This window comes from Mobula birostris, chromosome 5, assembly GCF_030028105.1.
Source record: "Mobula birostris isolate sMobBir1 chromosome 5, sMobBir1.hap1, whole genome shotgun sequence".
Classification (NCBI taxonomy): domain Eukaryota; kingdom Metazoa; phylum Chordata; class Chondrichthyes; order Myliobatiformes; family Myliobatidae; genus Mobula; species Mobula birostris.
The window spans coordinates 56,940,442-56,958,760 of NC_092374.1; the positions used below are offsets into that span (position 1 = coordinate 56,940,442).

The 18,319-nt window shown below is 42.8% G+C and overlaps 1 long non-coding RNA gene across 1 annotated transcript in view; it reads right to left on the bottom strand.

The window, feature by feature from the left end:
• LOC140197251 (uncharacterized) overlaps positions 1 to 18,319 on the bottom strand; it is a 100,689-nt gene that overhangs the window by 8,696 nt on the left and 73,674 nt on the right. Inside the window, exon 2 of the long non-coding RNA XR_011885894.1 lies at positions 7,876 to 8,215. This is a non-coding gene — a long non-coding RNA (uncharacterized lncRNA). The remainder of the gene's footprint in view (positions 1 to 7,875; positions 8,216 to 18,319) is intronic.

Sequence of the window (18,319 nt, forward strand, 5' to 3'; positions counted from 1 at the left end):
TAATAAATAAATAAATCTGAATTCACTTTGCTATTTTGCTGAGAATGAGGATTTTAAAGTTGAGGGATTGTCAATCAGAGAACCATTATAGTCCAGCAAACAAAATAAAGTATAAGACAAAATAATGAAGGCCCACTCTGTATCAAATCCGCCTTGTGTATTGTGTCCTGAGATCCCAAAAAACAGTGCTTTGACCCAACATTAAATTAGATCATGGCTGATCTGTATCTAAATTCCAGCTACCTGTTTTTCTTCTCTATGTCCATAATCCCCTACTTTTATGATCTACCTCTATTTTTATAGAGTTATACAGTTTAGAAACAGTCTCCTTGGCCCATGCCAACCCTGAAGTTCGTATACTAATCCTAGCACTTGGTCCATGCAATGGTGATTCAAGTGCTCTTCTAGATCCTTCTTAATCGTTTCCAGAAGGCGTTGGATAGGGTGCCACATAAAAGACTTATCCATAAGATAAAGGTGCATAGAGTTGCTGGTGATGTATTAGTATGGATAGACGATTAGTTAACTAATAGAAAGCAGAAAATTGGGATACATTGGTGTTTCTCCTTAGCAATCAGTGGTGAGCGGTGTGCCACAGGGGCCGGTGCTGGGCCCGCAACTTTTCACAATGTACATTAACAATCTGGAAGAGGGACTGAGTGTAGTGTATCAAAATTTGTGATGATACTAAATTGAGCAGAAAAGCAAACTGTGCAGAAGATACAGAGAGTCTGAAGAGAGTTAGAGATAGGTTAAGTGAGTGGGCAAGGGTCTGGCAGATGGAGTACAATGTTAGTAAATATGAGGTCGTCCACTTTGTAAGGGAAAATAAAAGAGCAGATTATTATTTAAATGATAAAAAAATTGCAGCATTCTGCTGCGCAGAATGACTTGGGAGTGCTTGTGCATGAACCACAAAAGGTTGGTTTGCAGGTACAGCAGGCTATCAAGAAGGTGAATGGAATGTTGGCCTTCATTGCTAGAGGGATTGAATTTAAGAGCAGGGAGGTTATGCTGCAACTGTACTGGGTACTGGTGAGTCTGCACCTGGAGTACTGCATGCAGTTCTGGTCTCCCTAGTCGAAGAAGGATATATTGGCTTTGGAGGCGATGCAGAGGAGGTTCACCAGATTGATTCCAGAGATGAGGGGGTTAGACTATGAGGAGAGATTGAGTCACCTGGGACTGTACACTCTAGAATTCAGAAGGTTGAGAGGAGGTCTTAAAGAAACATATAAAATTATGAAGGGGAGAAATAAGATAGAGGCAGGAAAGTTGTTTCCACTGGTAGGTGAGACTAGAACTAGGGGACATAGCTTTAAGATTCAGGGGAGTAGATTTAGGATGGAGATAAAGAGGAACTGCTTTTCCCAGAGAGTGGTGAATCTGTGGAATCCTCTGCCCAATGAAGCAGTGGAGGCTACCTCAGTAAATATACGTTTGTATTTAAGACAATTTTGGATAGATTTTTGCATAGTAGGGGAATTAATAGATATGGGGAAAAGGCAGGTAGGTGGAGATGTGTCCATGGTCAGATCAGTCATAATCTTATTGAATGGTGGAGCGGGCTTGACGGGCCAGATGACCTACTCCTGCTCCTATTTCTTATGTTCTTATGAGAGTCTTTGTCTCAAGCATTTCCATATTCCATATTCTGACCACAATTTGGGTGAAAAAATATTGTCTTCAAATCCCTTCCTAATATCTTACCCTTAAACCTATGATATCACTTAATAAAGGATGAGAGTAGTTTGAGACATTTCAAGACTTTAAATGATTAACTTGAACTGAATGAAATGCCAGAGGATGCATGGCCTTATGTGAATCAAGGGAATACAGGAATTTTCATTTTCTTTTCCCTTCAGGACTGGGAATGTTTGGATTCAATTCTGGCAACACAATTAATGGCAGTTGCAATCTTCCAAGTCAAATATATATAAAAGACATTAGGAATGAGATCTATTATGAGAAGTAAATAGAGAATTTGAGGTTGTTCACGTTGAGGTCTGGTAATTCCCTGGCACTGCTTTGTGGAATCTCCCAGTGACTTTCTCACCACCCTTCCAGGGAGTGTAAATCCAAATGACCAGTCATGTGAAAACAAGTCATTTTCAAAATCCTTGCCTTATTTTCAAGTCCCTCCATAGTCATGCTTCCTTTCTCTTCCACCCCAACATCTTTCTGGCCTCCAAGCCTTCTATATCTCTGCAGATCTTCGTGCATTCTGGAGGTTAATCATTCCACTAAATATGACTGTGCTTTCAGATGCTCAATTCTGGAATTCTCTCCCTAAGCTTTTCCACCTTTCATTCTCCTCCTTTATAATGCTCCTTCTGCTTTTTTGATAAAGCTCTTTGATGCCTGTTCTATTACAGGCCACTTCCATGTTTGACACCTTTACATATGAATGAGCTCCCAATATATTATTAAATTCATAAAACGGACATATGAAGATATCTTATGGACAACAGAACTTGCCTCCGGCTCTCTCTCCTCTTATTATAATTGTATTTTTGTCAGTCGTATGTGGTTTTGATAACATTCATTCACTGTCATTGCCATAGTGAATGACCTTTGTGTACTCTTCATCTTTTGGACAAAATTACATTATGGACAAAAGCAGAACCCATTTATTACCCATGGATGAACTGTATCTCCTTTGATGGTTTGGTATTAAGTTTCTGTTTTCTCTTACTCATAGAGTCATAGAGCATCACCGCACAGAAACAGTCCTTTAGCTCATCTAGCCTGTGTAGAATTGTTATTCTGCCTAGTTTCATCAACCTATACCTGGACCTTAGCTCCTCAACCACTCCTGTCCATGTACTTTTCCTTTTCTCAGTGATATTTATTCCTTTAGTTTTATTTGCACAGCATGTTTTCTGATTGCACATTGGTTGTTTGTCAGTTTTTGTTTTTCTATATATAGTTTTAAATAAATTCTATTGTATTTCTTTATTTTCTTGTAAGTGCTTTAAAGCATATGAATCTCAAGGTAACATTGGGTGACATATATGTACTTTTATAGTAAATCTATTTTGACTATAACTTTGTTCTACCACACTCCTCAGTTCTCTACTATTCCCTATGTAAGTCCTACCTTGGTTTGTCCTTCCAAACTTTAGCACCTTACACTTGTCTGTATTAAATTCCATCTGCCATTTTTCAGTGTATTTTTCCAGCTGGACCAGATCGCACTGCAAGTTTTGATAAATTTCCTCACTGTCCACCATGTGCCCAATCTTGTTGTTATCTGCAAATTTGCTGATCCGGTTTACTACATTAACATCCAAATCATTAATACGGATGAAGAACAACAATGAACCCAGCACTGATCCCTGTGCCACACCTCCAGTCAGACAGGTGACTATCTACTGCCACTCTCTGGCTTTTCTCCCCAATCCAATGTTGAATCCAATTTACCACTTTGTACTGAATGCCAAGTGGCCGAACCTTCTGGACCAACCTCTCACGAGAGACTTTGCCAAAGACATTGTCAAAGTCCATGTAGCCGAAGGTCCACTGCCTTTCCTTCATCAACTTTCCTGGTAACCTCTTTGAAAAAGAATATAAGATTGGTTAGACCCAATCAAACAAGCACAAGGCCTCAATGACTATCCCTAATCAGGCCCTGTTCATCCAAATACTTAAGTGTCCGTCCTTTAGAATACTTCCAATAATTTGCCCACTACTGATTCCAGGGTCACAGGCTTATAATTTCCTGGCTTATTCTTGGAGTCTTACTTGAACAGCAAAACAACATTAGAAATCCTCCAGTCCTTCTGCATCTCACCTCCGTTTAAGGACATTTTAAATACCTTTGCCAGGACTCTTGCAATTTCTGCACTAGTCTCACACAAGGCCTGAAGGGTCACATTGTCAGGCACAGGGGACTTACCCCGCCACCCCCCGAATATGCCTCAGGACAGAAAGCACCTCTTCTTCTGTGATCCATGTACAGTCTATGACCTTACTACTATTTTGCCTCAGTTCTATAGATTCTGTGTCCTTCTGAGTAAATAGAGATGTAAAAAATCTCTATTTACTTGGAAATATTTAAGATCTCTCCCATCTCTTCCAGTTCTATGCATAGATGACCGCATTGATCTTCAAATGGACCAATTTTGTTCTTTACTATCCTTTTGCTCTTATTTGTCGGAGCCCTCAACGTTCTCCTTCACCTTGCTTGCCAGGATAAACTCATCCCTTCTTTTAGCCTTCTTGATTTCTCTCCTGACTGTTCTCTCGCACTTCTGTCACTTGCACTGTCTTGTTCTCTAATAGTAGATTCAGTATTGCACTCTCTCTATTTTGGACCTCCATACATTATTTAAGGAAACCCTCCCGAACACATTTGACAAACTCTATCCCACCCAGTCCTTTTACAGTATTGGAGACCCAGTCAATATGTGGAAAGTTAAAATCACAACCTTATTTTTCTTGCAAATGTCTGATACCACTTTACAAATTTGCTACTCTAAATCCTGCTATCAAGTGGTCAATAATACAATCCTATTAACGTGCTCATCTCTTTCTTATTCCTCAGTTCCACCCACATAGCTTCAGCAGATGAACCATCCAGCTAGTCCTGAAGGAGTACCGCCATTTTCCTTGTCGAGTAATGTCACCCCTCTTCCTTTAATCCCTTCTGATCTATCATGCCTAAAATGTAGGAACCTTAGGCTGCTGGTTCTGCCCTGCCTGCAACCAAGTCTCACTAATGACTACTATGTCATAAATCTACATGCTGATCCATGCTCTAAGCTCATCCGCAAATACTCCTTGCAATGAAATAGACACAACATATGATATTAGACTCTGCATATTCAACATGTCTATTCCTGTCTTTGTATGTAGGATTAACATCTGCTTTCCCAACAACCATTCCACTAGCTGCCCTGGCACTCTGTAACTCTAGTTGAAACACCCCAGAGCAGTTCTAGCAAACCTTCCCACAAGGATATTGATCCCCCTCCAGTTCAGGTGCCAACTGTTCCCTTTGCATAGGCCCTCCCTTCCCTGGAAGAGAGCCCAATGATCCAAAATTCTGAAGCCACCCCTCCTGTGTCATCTCCTTAGCATTATGTTAAACTGTATGATCTTCCTATTCCTAGCCTTTCTAGCACATAACACAGGTAGCAGTCCTTAGATATCCACCCTCCAGGCCCTTTCTTTTAACTGTGTGCCCAGCTTCCAGTTCTCATTTAAGATGGCACCACTAAAGTTGCGTGACAGCTTAATGGTAAATCATAAGGCAAGACACTTACAAGGCGCAGCGAGCTCGAACCAGGGTAGCGGATGGAGCTAGCATTATTGCCGGAAGAGTAAGCAATCTGGGGAGGAGCCTCAATGCCTGTCCACCAAACCTGGGTGTGAGATTGGATCACTCCAAGTGCCAAGCCGATTTGGTGAGATCGAGGATGGCTTCGGGCTGGGTGCCCCAAGCATATTGGGGCACTAGGATTGAGGTCGTGGAACATGGCAGTACTCGGTGCTTGGATAATTTAAATGATGGCACAGATAGTCTGGAGGTGAGGGGCAGGCTGATTTTGCTCTCCCTCCCATGAATGTTTATTCATTTCTCCACGATGCCAAGGCTGTGAACTGATCCGGCTGCTCTGCGATTCTGCCCTGCTGGTGTGATGAACTGGGGGCCGAGGCTTCGGCCTACTCCAGCTGCTGCGGGAGCAGATCTGAAATTCAGTCTGGTTGTGGGATACTGTTGGCTTGCTTCTATTGTTTGCATGATGTGTGAGCTTTTCTCTCTCTCTTTCTCTGCGTTTTTGGTCTTAAAATTTGGTTATTCAGGTTTCTTGCTTTGTCGCTGCCTGTAAGCAGACAAATTTCAAGGTGTATAATATATACATTCTTTGATAATAAATGTGCCTTGAATCTTGAACCTAGCACTTAGACCAGAACAAACTGGGTGACCATTTCGACGAGCACCTGTGCTCCACCCACCTCTGCCTTCTGGAGCTCTTTGTTGTTAGCCATTCTAACTCCCTGCCCCTTTCCCACCACTGACCTGTTTGTCCTTGGCCTCCCTTACTGACAGAGTGAGGCTAAACAGGCCCTCATATACCACCTGTATAGTCTACAGAGTGACGGCATGAACATTGTATTCTCCAACTTCTAGTAAACTAATCACCCTCTGTCCCCCTTTTCTCTCTCCTCCACTTTATCCATTTCCTTCTAAACCCACCCCAGATCCTATCTAACTGTTCATTTCCTCTTCCACTCACTCCACCTGTCTACCGCTCACACTCTCCTCCCACTGGTTCCTCTCCCCCATCATTCCCATCTGCCCATCCCACCTTCCTGTCTTGATTCAGTGCTCCACTTTCCTCTCCGATCCATCAAATTTGGCCCTTTGTGGCCTTCACATCTTCCCCCAGCCTCTGTCACTATTTCTGTTCACCACTCCTTCATTGACCTATCACCCCTCTTCACTAGGATCCACCAATCACTTGTCAGCTTTTGTTCCACCCCTTCCCCTCACCTCTGTACTGACTACATCCCCTCTAATCTTCAGTCCCACTTCAGGGTCTAAACTCAATCTCTCCATAGATGCTGCCTGACCTGCGGAGTGTTGAAATGTAATCCTGCTCTTCCTAGCCCAGATGCATAGTTTTAAAGGGAATTTCCCTTCTCTCTGAAGCTGTCCTCTTACCTTCATTCAGCAGCTGAGTTTCTTGAAGTTTGGGAAAGCCTAGCTGACTTACGTTAAACCTTCAAAGCAGGTTAAAAGAAAAGGTCACTGATTCATTAAAATAGTTATTTGCTAGCGTGCCTTCTGTAAGTGAATTGCCTGCCAACCATTTATCCCACTCTGCTGAACCCAGTGAGTGGGTCAGATCTTTGCTGAGGTCATATTTTGAAATTTTAATGAAGACTTGAAAGAAATTCTGGAATCTGGAACAGGAAACAGAATGCTGTAAAAAAGTGATTGGATCAATCAGTAATCAGTGTAGGCAACAGATTTTTGTCAATGTTTCAAGTCAAGGCAGGACGACATAAACCTTTTACCTCCTTGGATGCTGCTTGGTCTGATGAATTCTTCCAGCATTCTGGTTTGGAATTTTAATATCTGACTCACACTTAATGGACCCAGTTTTGAGTGTTAAAATCACACCTACTGTACAGCCAGAAAAAATTAATTGGGTCTGAAAAGTGCTTTGGGATATTCTGTGGTCATGAAAAGCACTATGGAAAAGCTAATTTTTCTTTATGTTCTCAGATTTACAGAGTGGGATCAAAGAAAGGCTAACATCAATGAATGGATTCTGAACCGGGTTCCTTACTTGGGGTGGGGGGAGTGGAGGGGAGCATTAAACAGAATTAATTAGAATTGGAACGGAATGTGGGAAAAAGCTTGTTTTGGCTGACCCAAATAGAAAATCGACCAGAATCTCACTACCCTCTGGCACTGTGCAACAGATTTTGTGCAACACTTTAGGGCTTACCAAAAAACTGAGCAAAGCTTTCTGTGGTTTGTATTTAATTCAACCCAAGGGAATAATAAATGCATGGTGGTTGTAATCTATAATTTGTTGTAATTGCTAAAATTATTGTCTCAAGGAATTTTGAATTGATCAATGGCGTCCATTAATGAATAGTGTCACATGTACGCTCCCTGTTGTGTCCAAAGCCTTTGGGGCAATAGTTTACCATAATGGGTGTCAAAGGCCTCCAATACTTGCAACATGAGGTAAAGCAGAATTTTCAAGTAATCTTAATGTACTGTGAAAACCACACAGCATGGAAAAAGCAGTTTCCTGGATAGAAGAGTTTTAATATGGATCCCTATATAGCTATTATTAATTGGGTCACCTACAATCTCAACTATAGTTTCAAATTGATTTGTGGATCACTCACTTGTACGCATATTTAATTCCAACCCTCTTTTATTTCCACTGGTATTGCTGCATGATGTCAACACAGCACTTTCTGCCTACACTTGTCCAAACCTACTCCAAGAGTATCAGGATTCACCAGTGCAAATCAGAAGTCTTGACACCAGTGGTTCATCATTCCAACATGCGGTGGTCTGACAGGGCACACTGAGGGCATGCTACATTTCCAGGAGTGCTGTTCTTCAGTTGAGGCGTTAATCGGAGGTACCCATCGGCTTGCTTCACAGAACTCATGCCAAGATCCATTCTGAATAGTTACAGTACCTCCCAAGTCCTGGCAGAAGTTTATTCCTCAACAAAATCTGTAAAAATAAATACCTGATCATTATAATATTAATGCCTCTACAAGTTTACTGCAGACAATTTGTTAGCTGGAGTTTCAGAAGGTACTTCATTGTCTATTAAGTACCACATAAACCACCCGCTACCTTGACCAATACAATCAAGGACCCAGCTCAGTCCAGTCTTTCTCGTCTCCCCTCTCCTGTACCTTGAATTACGTGACAATAATAAACCAATACTGATAAGCCAAAACTAATACCACTTTGAGACATTCTGAAAAGCATATGGTTTCTGAATTTATTTTGTTTAGATATGCAATATTTCACAGTTACATGTAGTAACATGTGGGATTACGTAGCAAGTTTTAAACCTCTTTTAGCTTAAACATCAGTCCCTCTCGGTCTCCCCATCTTTGCTTTTGTTTAGAACTCAATTTGACAACATCTAGTAGGTTCCCTTCTCTATTTGTATCATAGAGAAATACAGCACAAAAACAGCCTCTTCAGCCCACTGATGATCAGCCCCACTTTTTCATTCTGTCTATATTCTCTTCAGCTGACTCTGTCTTCTGCCATTGATCAACTCTGTGATCAAATATGGCCCATTTGAAGTCATGGTAAGTCATTTACCTCAGAGTTTCTCATTCAGGAGCGCAATCTCGCTTTCCCATGGCTCTTCATTTAATTTCTATTACCATAAGACATATTACATTACATACCTTTCTCTGTGTTTTCTCTCTCTAAATTACTTTATTAACCTATCAAACTATCAACCAGATAACATCATCTTCAGAGGGGAAAGGGTATTGCAGATTGAGATTCAGGTGAGACAGAGAGGTAGTGGTTACAGCCTGGTCCATCACAGGTTCACCACAGCTTTCTCCACATTGAACATATTTACATGATTACATGAGGCACTGCCTCAAAATTGGCATCTATCGTCAAGTACTGTATCCCTGCCATCTGGGCCATGGTCTCTTGCTGCTCCAGAAACCTAAAGTCTCATACAACCAACTTCAGGTTCTTGAATTAAACTGCACAATCCTACCCTTACCTTATCAATGGAACACTATGGAGCATTTCTTGCACTACCATGGACATTATCTCTAAGTGTGTGTGTGTGTGTGTGTGTCTTACCCTAATTTTTTCTCTTTGCAGTCTTTTTCTTCACTGTCTTAACAATAGACTTGATGATTAGAAACAAAAGCAGAAGATGCTGGAAATCCTCAGCATTCGTAGAATGAGAAACAGTTAACGCTTCAGGTTTAAGATACTTTGTCCGTGTGTAGCATCTGAAATGCTGAGTAGTTCCAGTGTTTTCTAGTTTTGCTATGAAAAGCTGGTTAGACTGAGACTGTAGTCATAGGGGATTCCATAGTGAGGGGAGCAGACAGGAGGTTCTGTCAGCCTGATAGAGATACCCGTACAGTGTGTTGCTTCCCAGGTGCCAGGGCACGGGATATCTCAGATCAGGTGCAGAGTATTCTGAAGGGAGAGGGTGAACAGCCAGAGGTCTTGGTACGCATTCGTACCAATGACATAGGTAGAAAAAGGGAGGAGGTCCTGAAGAGAGAATTCAGGGAGTTGAGTAGGAAGCTGAAAAGCAGGACCTCCTGGGTGATAATTTCAGGATTACTGCCTGTGCCATGTGCTAACAAGCGCAAGAATAGCATGATCAGGCATATTAATCTGTGGCTGAGAGACTAGTGTAGGGGGCAGGGCTTCAGATTCTGGATCACTGGGGCCTCTTCTGGGGGAGATACGACCTGTACAAAAAGGATGGGTTACACCTGAACCCAAAAGGGTCCAATATCCCAGTGGGCACATTTATTGAGCTGTTCAGGAGGGTTTAAGCTAATTTGGCAGGCGGATGGGAATCAGAGTGATAGAGTTGAGGAAGGGGAAAACAGAAATAAATCAAAGACAGCGTGCAACAGAGATTATAGAAAGAACAGGCAGGAGATGAGGCTTAATCACATCCAGTAGCATGAGTTACAGGGCAATAGAGGCGTGGTGCAGTTAAAACAGAAAGCAACAAATACTGGACTGAAAATATTATATTTGAATGCATGCAGCATAGGAAATAAAATGGACGATCTTGAAATTCAGCTACAGAGTGGCAAATATGACGTTGTGGCCATCTCTGAAACTTGGGTGCCATTGGGAGCTGAACGTCCAAGGATATACGGTCTATTGGAAAGATTGGTTAGTAGGTAGAGGGGTTGGTGTGGCTCTGTGTATAAGAAATAATATTAAATTATTGGAAAGAGATGACATAGAATTGGAAGGTGTAGAGTCTCTGTGGGTTGAGCTAAGAAATGGCAAGGGTAAAAGGATCCCAATGGCAGATTATACAGGCCTCCAAATAGCAGCTGGGATGTGGATTACAAATTACAGCAGGAGAAAGAAAAGGTGTGTCAGAAAGGCAATGTCAGGATAATCGTTGGGGATTTTAACATGAAAGTGAATTGGCAAAACCAGACTGTACTGGACCTCAAGAGAGAGAATTTGTAGAATGTCTAAGGGATGGCTTTTTAGAACAGCTTGTTGTTGAGCCCACTAGAGGATCGGCTGTGCTGGATTGGGTGTAGTGCAATGATCCAGAGGTGATAAAACAGCTGAAGGTTAAGGAACCCTTGGGGAACAGTGATCACAATATGATCGAGTTCACATTGATATTTAAGAGGGAAAAAATAAAATCCAGTGTGTCGGTATTTCAGTGGAATAAAGGAAATTACAATGGCATGAGAGGGGAACTGGCCAAAGTTGACTGGAAAGGGACATTTGCAGGAAGGACAGCAGAGCAGCAATGGCTGAAGTTTCTGTGAAAAATGAGGGAAATGCAAGACAGATATATTCCAAATAAGAAGAAATTTTCAAATGGAAGAAGGACACTACCATGGCTGACAAGTGAAGTCAGAACCAAAGTAAAAGCAAAAGAGAGGGCATACAAGGAAGCCAGAGCTAGTGGGAAGATCGAGGATAGGGAGGCTTTAAAAAGCTTGCAGAAGGAAACTAAGAAGGTCATTAGAAAGGAAAAGACGAATTATGAAAGGAAGCTGGTGACTTATATCAAATAAGATGCTAAAGGTTTTTTTAAGTATATAAAGGGTAAAGAGAGCCGAGGATAGATATAGGACCAATACAAAATGACACTGGAGATATTGTAATGAGGGATGCAGAGATGGCAGAGGAACTGAATGCGTATTTTTGCATCAGTCTTCACAGTGGAAGACACCTGCAGTATATCAGACATTCAAGAGTGTCAGGGAAGTGAAGTTTGTGCGGTGAAAATTACAACTGAGAAGGTGGTCAGGAAGCTTAATGGTCTACGGGTGGATAAATCTCCTGGACCTGATGGAATGCACCCTTAGGTTCTGCAGGAAGTAGGTGGAGAGATTGTGGAGGCATTAACGATGATCTTTCAAAAATCGATAGATTCTGGCATCGCACCGGATGAATGGAAAATTGCAAATGTTACTCTGCTGTTTAAGAAGGGTGGGAGGAAGCAGAAAGGAAACTATAGACCTGTTAGCCTGACATCAGTGGTTGGGAAGTTGTTGGAATCGATTGTTAGGGATGAGATTTCGGAGTACCTGGAGGCACATGATGTTAGGCCAAAGCCAGCATGGTTTCCTGAAAGGAAAATCCTGCCTGACAAACCTACTGCAATTCTTTGAGGAAACTACAAGCAGGGTGGACAAAGGCAATGTAGTAGATGTGGTGTACTTGAATTTTCAGAAGGCCTTTGACAAGGTGCCTCACATGAGGCTGCTGAGCAAGATAAGAGCCCATGGAATTACAGGGGACTTACTAGCATGGGTGGAGCATTGGCTGGTCAGCAGAAAACAAAGAGTGGGAAATGAAAGGATCCTGTTCTGGCTGGGTGCCGGTTACCAGTGGAGTTCCACAGGGGTCGGTGTTGGGACTGTTGCTTTTTACGATGTATGTCAATGATTTGGACTACAGTATTAATGGACTTGTGGCCAAATTTACCAATGATACAAAAGTAGGTGGAGGAGCGGGTAGTGTTGAGGAAACAGAGAGCCTGCAGAGGGAATTAGGTAGTTTAGGGGAATGGGCAAATAAGTGGCAAATGAAATACAATGTTGGAAAGTGTATGGTCATGCACTTTGGTGGAAGAAATAAATGGGCAGACTATTATTTAGATAGGGAGAGAATTCAAAATGCAGAGGTGCAAAGGAACTTGGGAGTCCTTGTGCAGGATACCCTAAAGGGTAACCTCCAGGTTGAGTTGGTTGTGAAAAAGGCGAATGCAAAGTTGGCATTCATTTCTAGAGGTATAGAATATAAGAGCAGGGATGTGATGTTGAGGCTCTATAAGGCACTCATGAGACCACACTTGGAGTATTGTGTGCAGTTTTGGGCTCCTTATTTTAGAAAGGATATACTGACATTGGAGAGCGTTCAGAGAAGATTCATAAGAATGATTCCAGGAATGAAAGGGTTACTGTTACAGGAACGTATGGCAGCTCTTGGGTTGTATTCCCTGGAGTTCAGGAGAATGAGGGGTGCATCTCATAGAAACATTCCGAATATTAAAATGCTGAACAGATTAGATATGGCAAAGTTATTTCCCATTGTAGGGGAGTCCAGGACAAGAGGGCATGATTTCAGGATTGAAGGTTGTCCATTTAGAACTGAGATGCAGAGAAATTACTTTAGTCATAGGGTGGTAAATCTGTGGAATTTGTTGCCACAAGCAGCTGTGGAGGCCAAGTCATCGGGTGTATTTAAGGCAGAGATAGATAGGTTCTTGATTAGCCAGGGCATCAAAGGGTATGGGGTGAAGGCAGGGGAGTGGGGATGACTGGAAGAACTGAATGACAGAGCAGACTCAATGGGCCAAATGGCCTACTTCTGCTCCTATATCTTATGGTCTTATGGACTGCCAAATAACATTGGATCAACGGCAGTAGATGTCCACCCAGAACTAGAAATATGTTTGCTGTCCAAGAAATACACATCCCCATGTGATCAGAGTTTTGAGTCACAGTGTCTGAAAGATTAAAACAGAAACATTATAGCCTATGTGCAACATCATTATGTAAAATTTCTGTCACATTTCATTAAAATTTATTAGAATTTCAATTTAAAGAGTATCAACAGCAATTTATGTTACGATACAAAAACTGGCCATTTGGCTAATAAATGTATGACAAGTTTATGTTTGTGCCTCGACCTTTGGGCTTTGATCCAATCCTTTAATTGACCATCTACAATTCTGCCCCTGACACTCTCACATTTCTGGCATTCTGCTAGTGTCTTCGACAATGAAGACTGCTATAAAATACGTATCAACTTCTTTCACCAATACAAAGTCTTTGTTGGAATTCTTTGTAGAATTAACAAGCAGGATAGACAAAAGAGAATTGGTTGATGTTGTGTGTTTGGATTTTCAGAAGCCCTTTGTCAAGGTGCCACACATGAAGCTGCTTAACAAGCTACGAGCCCATGGTATTATAGGAAGGATTCTAGCATGGATATAGCAGTGGCTGATTGGCAGGAGGAAAAGAGTGGGAATAAAGGGAGCCTTTTCTGGTTGGCTGCTGGTGACAAGTGGTGCTCCAGAGGGGTCTGTGTTGGGACCAATTATTTTTACATTATATGTCAATGATTTTGGATGATGGAATTGACAGCTTTGTTGCAAATTTTGCAGATGGTTTGAAGATGGGTGGAGGGGCAGGTAGTTTTGCGGAAGTAGAGAGGCTACAGAAAGACTTAAACAGATTAGGAGAATAGGCAAAGAAATGGCAAGTGTCGGGAAGTATACGGTCATGCACTTTGGTAGAAGAAATGAAAGGGATGATTATTTTCTAAATGGAGAGAAAATACACAAAACTGAAGCACAGAGGGACTTGGGAGACCTTGTGCAAGGTTCCCTAAAGGTTAGTCCTGACGAAGGGTCTCAGCCTGAAACGTCGACTGCACCTCTTCCTAGAGATGCTGCCTGGCCTGCTGCGTTCACCAGCAACTTTTATGTGTGTTCCCTAAAGGTTAATTTGCAGGTTGTGTCTGTGGTGAGGAAGGCAAATGCAATGCTAGCATTCATTTTAGGAGGACTAGAATATAAAACCAAGGATGTAATACTGAGACTTTATAAGACACTTGTGAGTCCCTAGTTGGAATATTGTGAGCAATTTTGGGCCCCTTACCTTAAAAAGGATGTGCTGAAACTAGAGAGGATTCAAAGGAGGTTCACAAAAATGATTCCAGTATTGAATGGCTGGTCATATTGCTCTGTGTCTGTATTCACTAGAATTCAGAAGAATGAGGGATGACCTCATTGAAACCTATTGAATGGTGAGAGGCATTGAATGTGGAGAGAATGTTTCCTAGGGTGGGAGAGCGTAACACCAGAGGACACAGCCTCAAAATTGAGGGGTGTCCTTTTACAATGGAGATGAAGAGGAATTTCTTTAGCCAGAAAATGTCATAAGGGGGGGTGCTGGGAGCAGACCCAAATGCAAGACACAGACACTGAAGTACAAGGAACAGGACTAGGTGTGTCAAGAAAGCAAGGAAAGTGGGGAAGAAACGACGCTGGACAAGGCACAGACCTTGAAAGAGACTAGGATACAGGGCCTGGGCTAGGACTAGACTAGGAAAGCGGGACCTGGACGAGGAACAAGGAACTTGGAACCTGGACAAGGACTCCGAGCCCGAGACTGGACAGGGACCCGGAACCTCGGTCTTGACTCGGGCTTGGACCCTGGATCTAGGCGAGTACAAGACGTGGCTACAGGACGAGGAGTGGCAACAGGACTGGATGTGAGACTCCTGGACAGTACGAGGGAACCTCAGGACAGGACGAGGAAACCCCAGCACTGGGCTGGGTGAGGCACATGGACAAGACAAGAACACAAAGCCTTGACTTGGTCGAGGGAGACAGGAAGGCAGAGCCTTGGTCGAGGGACACAGGAACGCAGAACACAGAGCCTTGGTCGAGAGGCACAGGAACGCAGAACACAGAGCCTTGGTCGAGGGGCACAGGAACGCAGAACACAGAGCCTTGGTCGAGGGGCACAGGAACGCAGAACACAGAGCCTTGGTCGAGGGGCACAGGAACGCAAAACACAGAGCCTTGGTCGAGGGGCACAGGAACGCAGAACACAGAGCCTTGGTCGAGGGGCACAGGAACGCAGAACACAGAGCCTTGGTCGAGGGGCACAGGAACACAGAACACAGAGCCTTGGTCATGAGAGAACAGGAACATGGAACACAGAGCTGGGACCCCTCCTGGGGAACAGGATTTGGGGCCAGGGCTCAACACAGCATCAGGACCCCTCCTAGGGAGCAGGATGTAGGGCTGGGACTCATACACAGAACACTGAGCGACAGGTCTCCACTCAAGTTAGAGGCAAATGGCCAGACCTACCCAACAGAGGCAAGGGCACAAAGAGAGAGTTCCCAACACAAGGTAGCGGCAAACGGCCAGACCTACCTAGCGAAGGCAAGGACACAAAGAGACAGTTCCTTATCTAGACACAGCAAGGCCCTGATCTTGCCCTGGCAGTTGAACCTGATGGTGTTACAGATGAGGACACAGGTGAGGCTTCAGGTGAAAGGTAGCAGGCAAGGCTTCAGCCAAGGGCTACAGAAGGAAGAGGAAGGGAACAGTCCAGCAACTGAAGCTGAACCCAGGAGCTGTTTATGTAGCCAGCCCAAAATGAGAATCATGTGCCTCAATTAAAGCACACAACAGGACAATGGGAAACCGGAAAACCTGGAATATGGATCGATGGACCGGACTATGAACTGGAATGCAGACTTCACGGACTGGACCATGACAGAGAGTGGTGAATCTGTGGAATTTTTTTGCCACAGGCAGCTGTGGAGACAATGTTTTTATGTACATTTAAGACAGAGGTTGATAGATTCTTGATTGTACACGGCATTAGGGGATATGGGAGAAGGAAGGAGACTGGGGCTGAGAGGAAAATTGAATCAGTCATAATGAAATAATGGAGCAGACTCGAAGGGCCAAATAACCTAATTCTGCTCCTATATCTTATGGTCTTATGGTCTATCTAGGCTGGCATTTAAACTATCCGAAGAGCAGATTGTACCTCACATTAGGACCCGTGCTCCATCACAGTGATTCTCTCTGGGCCTAGATTTCACTACCAAAGAAGATTTTCTCAACCTCTCCAAATTAGCTTGGCATCCAGAGCAATCCACCCTTGCCCGACTCTCAACACTCTACTTTTCTAGTTTATCTGGGCCGTTGTTTAAATTGTCCAAACAGCATATTATGTCTCACATTAGGACCCAGGCCCTGCCGCAGTGAATCACTCCAGGCCTAGAATATACCACTTAGCAATTTGCTTTGTCCCTAGATTTCACCGCTGAAGAAACTGTACTTGACCTCTTCAAATCAGCTCAGAGCTTGGAGCGACCTACCCTTGTACCCGGGTTAGTTGGATGGGCATTGGAAATTCTCTGCCTCCTCTTCTCCTCTCCGAATCGTTCACTCCAACCAGCACGGCTTCAACTCCAGCAGGGCACATCGCCCAAATTCACTTTGCCTTCACTTGCCTCTTTATTGTTTGTGGTGATAGTTTATCACAATTTACTTCAAATGAAGTGTTATTAATGATGTTTATAATCGAATTTCTTTGCTCTCAAACTACCAGTAAGCTGTTGCCCACCTTCAGTAGTGCCATCTTAAACCAGAAGTCAGTGAGTACAGGCTTGGAGCCATCAAATTCTTGTTCAATATTAATTCTTTCAGTCTTGATATCATTCTGGTAAATCTCCACTGAACCCTCTTCAATCCCAGTACATCCTTTCTTAGATATGGGGCCAAAAATTGCTCACAACATTCCAAATGTGGTCTGACCAATGTCTTATAAAGTCTCAGCATTACATCCTTACTTTCATGTTCTAGTCCTCTTGAAATGAATACTAATAAATTCATTTGCCTTCCTTACTACCAACTCAACCCGCAAGTTAATCTTTAGGGTATTGTGTATTAGGACTCCAAAATCCCTTTGCACTTCCAATTTCTGAGTTTGCTCACCATTTAGAAAATAGTCTATGTCTTTACTCCTTCTACCAATGTGTATGATCATACACTTTTCTACACAATATTCTAACTGCCAGTTCTTTGCCCATTCCCCCGAGCTGTCCAAGCCCTTTTGCAGACTCTCTGCTTTCTCAACACTATATGACCCTCCAACTACCTTTGTATCATCTACAGACTGGTCACAAATCCATCAATGCTGACATCCAGGTCGTTAAAATATAATGTGAAAGATAGTGGACCCAACACTAATTCCTGCTGAAAACCACTAGTCATTGGCACCCAACCAGAAAAGGCACACTTTATTCCCACTCTTTGCCTCCTGCTAGCCAGCCAATCTTATATCCATGCTGGTATTTTTCCTGTAACACCATGGGCTCTTACCTATTTTATCACCCTCATGTGTGGCACCTTGACAAAGGCCTTTGAAAATCCAAATAAACAACATCCAGTGATTCTCCTTTGTCTATCCTGCCTACTATTTCCTCAATGAATTCCAACAGGTTTGTCAGGCAAGATTTTCCCTTAAGGAAACCATGCTGACTTCAGCCTATTTTATCATGTGCCTCCAAGTCCCCCAAAACCTCATCCTTAATAAGATCTCTAACATCTTGCTAACCACTGAAATCAGGCCTATAATTTCCTGTTTATTTCTCTTCCTTCTTAAAGTGTTGAGTAACATTTGCAATTTTCCAGTACTCTGGAACCATTCCTGAATCTAGTGATTCTTGGAAGATCACTACTAATGCCTCCACAATCTCTTCAGCTACCACTTTCAAAATGCTGAGGTGTTGTCCAAGTAACTAATTTACCTTCACATCTTTAGGTTGCCAAGTACCTTCTCCTTAGTAATAGTGAATAAATTCATTTATACCCCTGACACTTCTGAATTTCTGGCAAGCAGTTGTTATCTTCTACAGTGAAGACTGGTGTAAGATCCTTACTTTCAAAACAACACCCACAAAATGCTGAGGGAACTCAGCAGACCATCTATAGAAAAGAGTAAACAATCAACATTTTGGGCTGAGACCCTTCATCAGGACTGGAAAGGAAGAAGGAAGAAGGCAGAATAAGAAGGA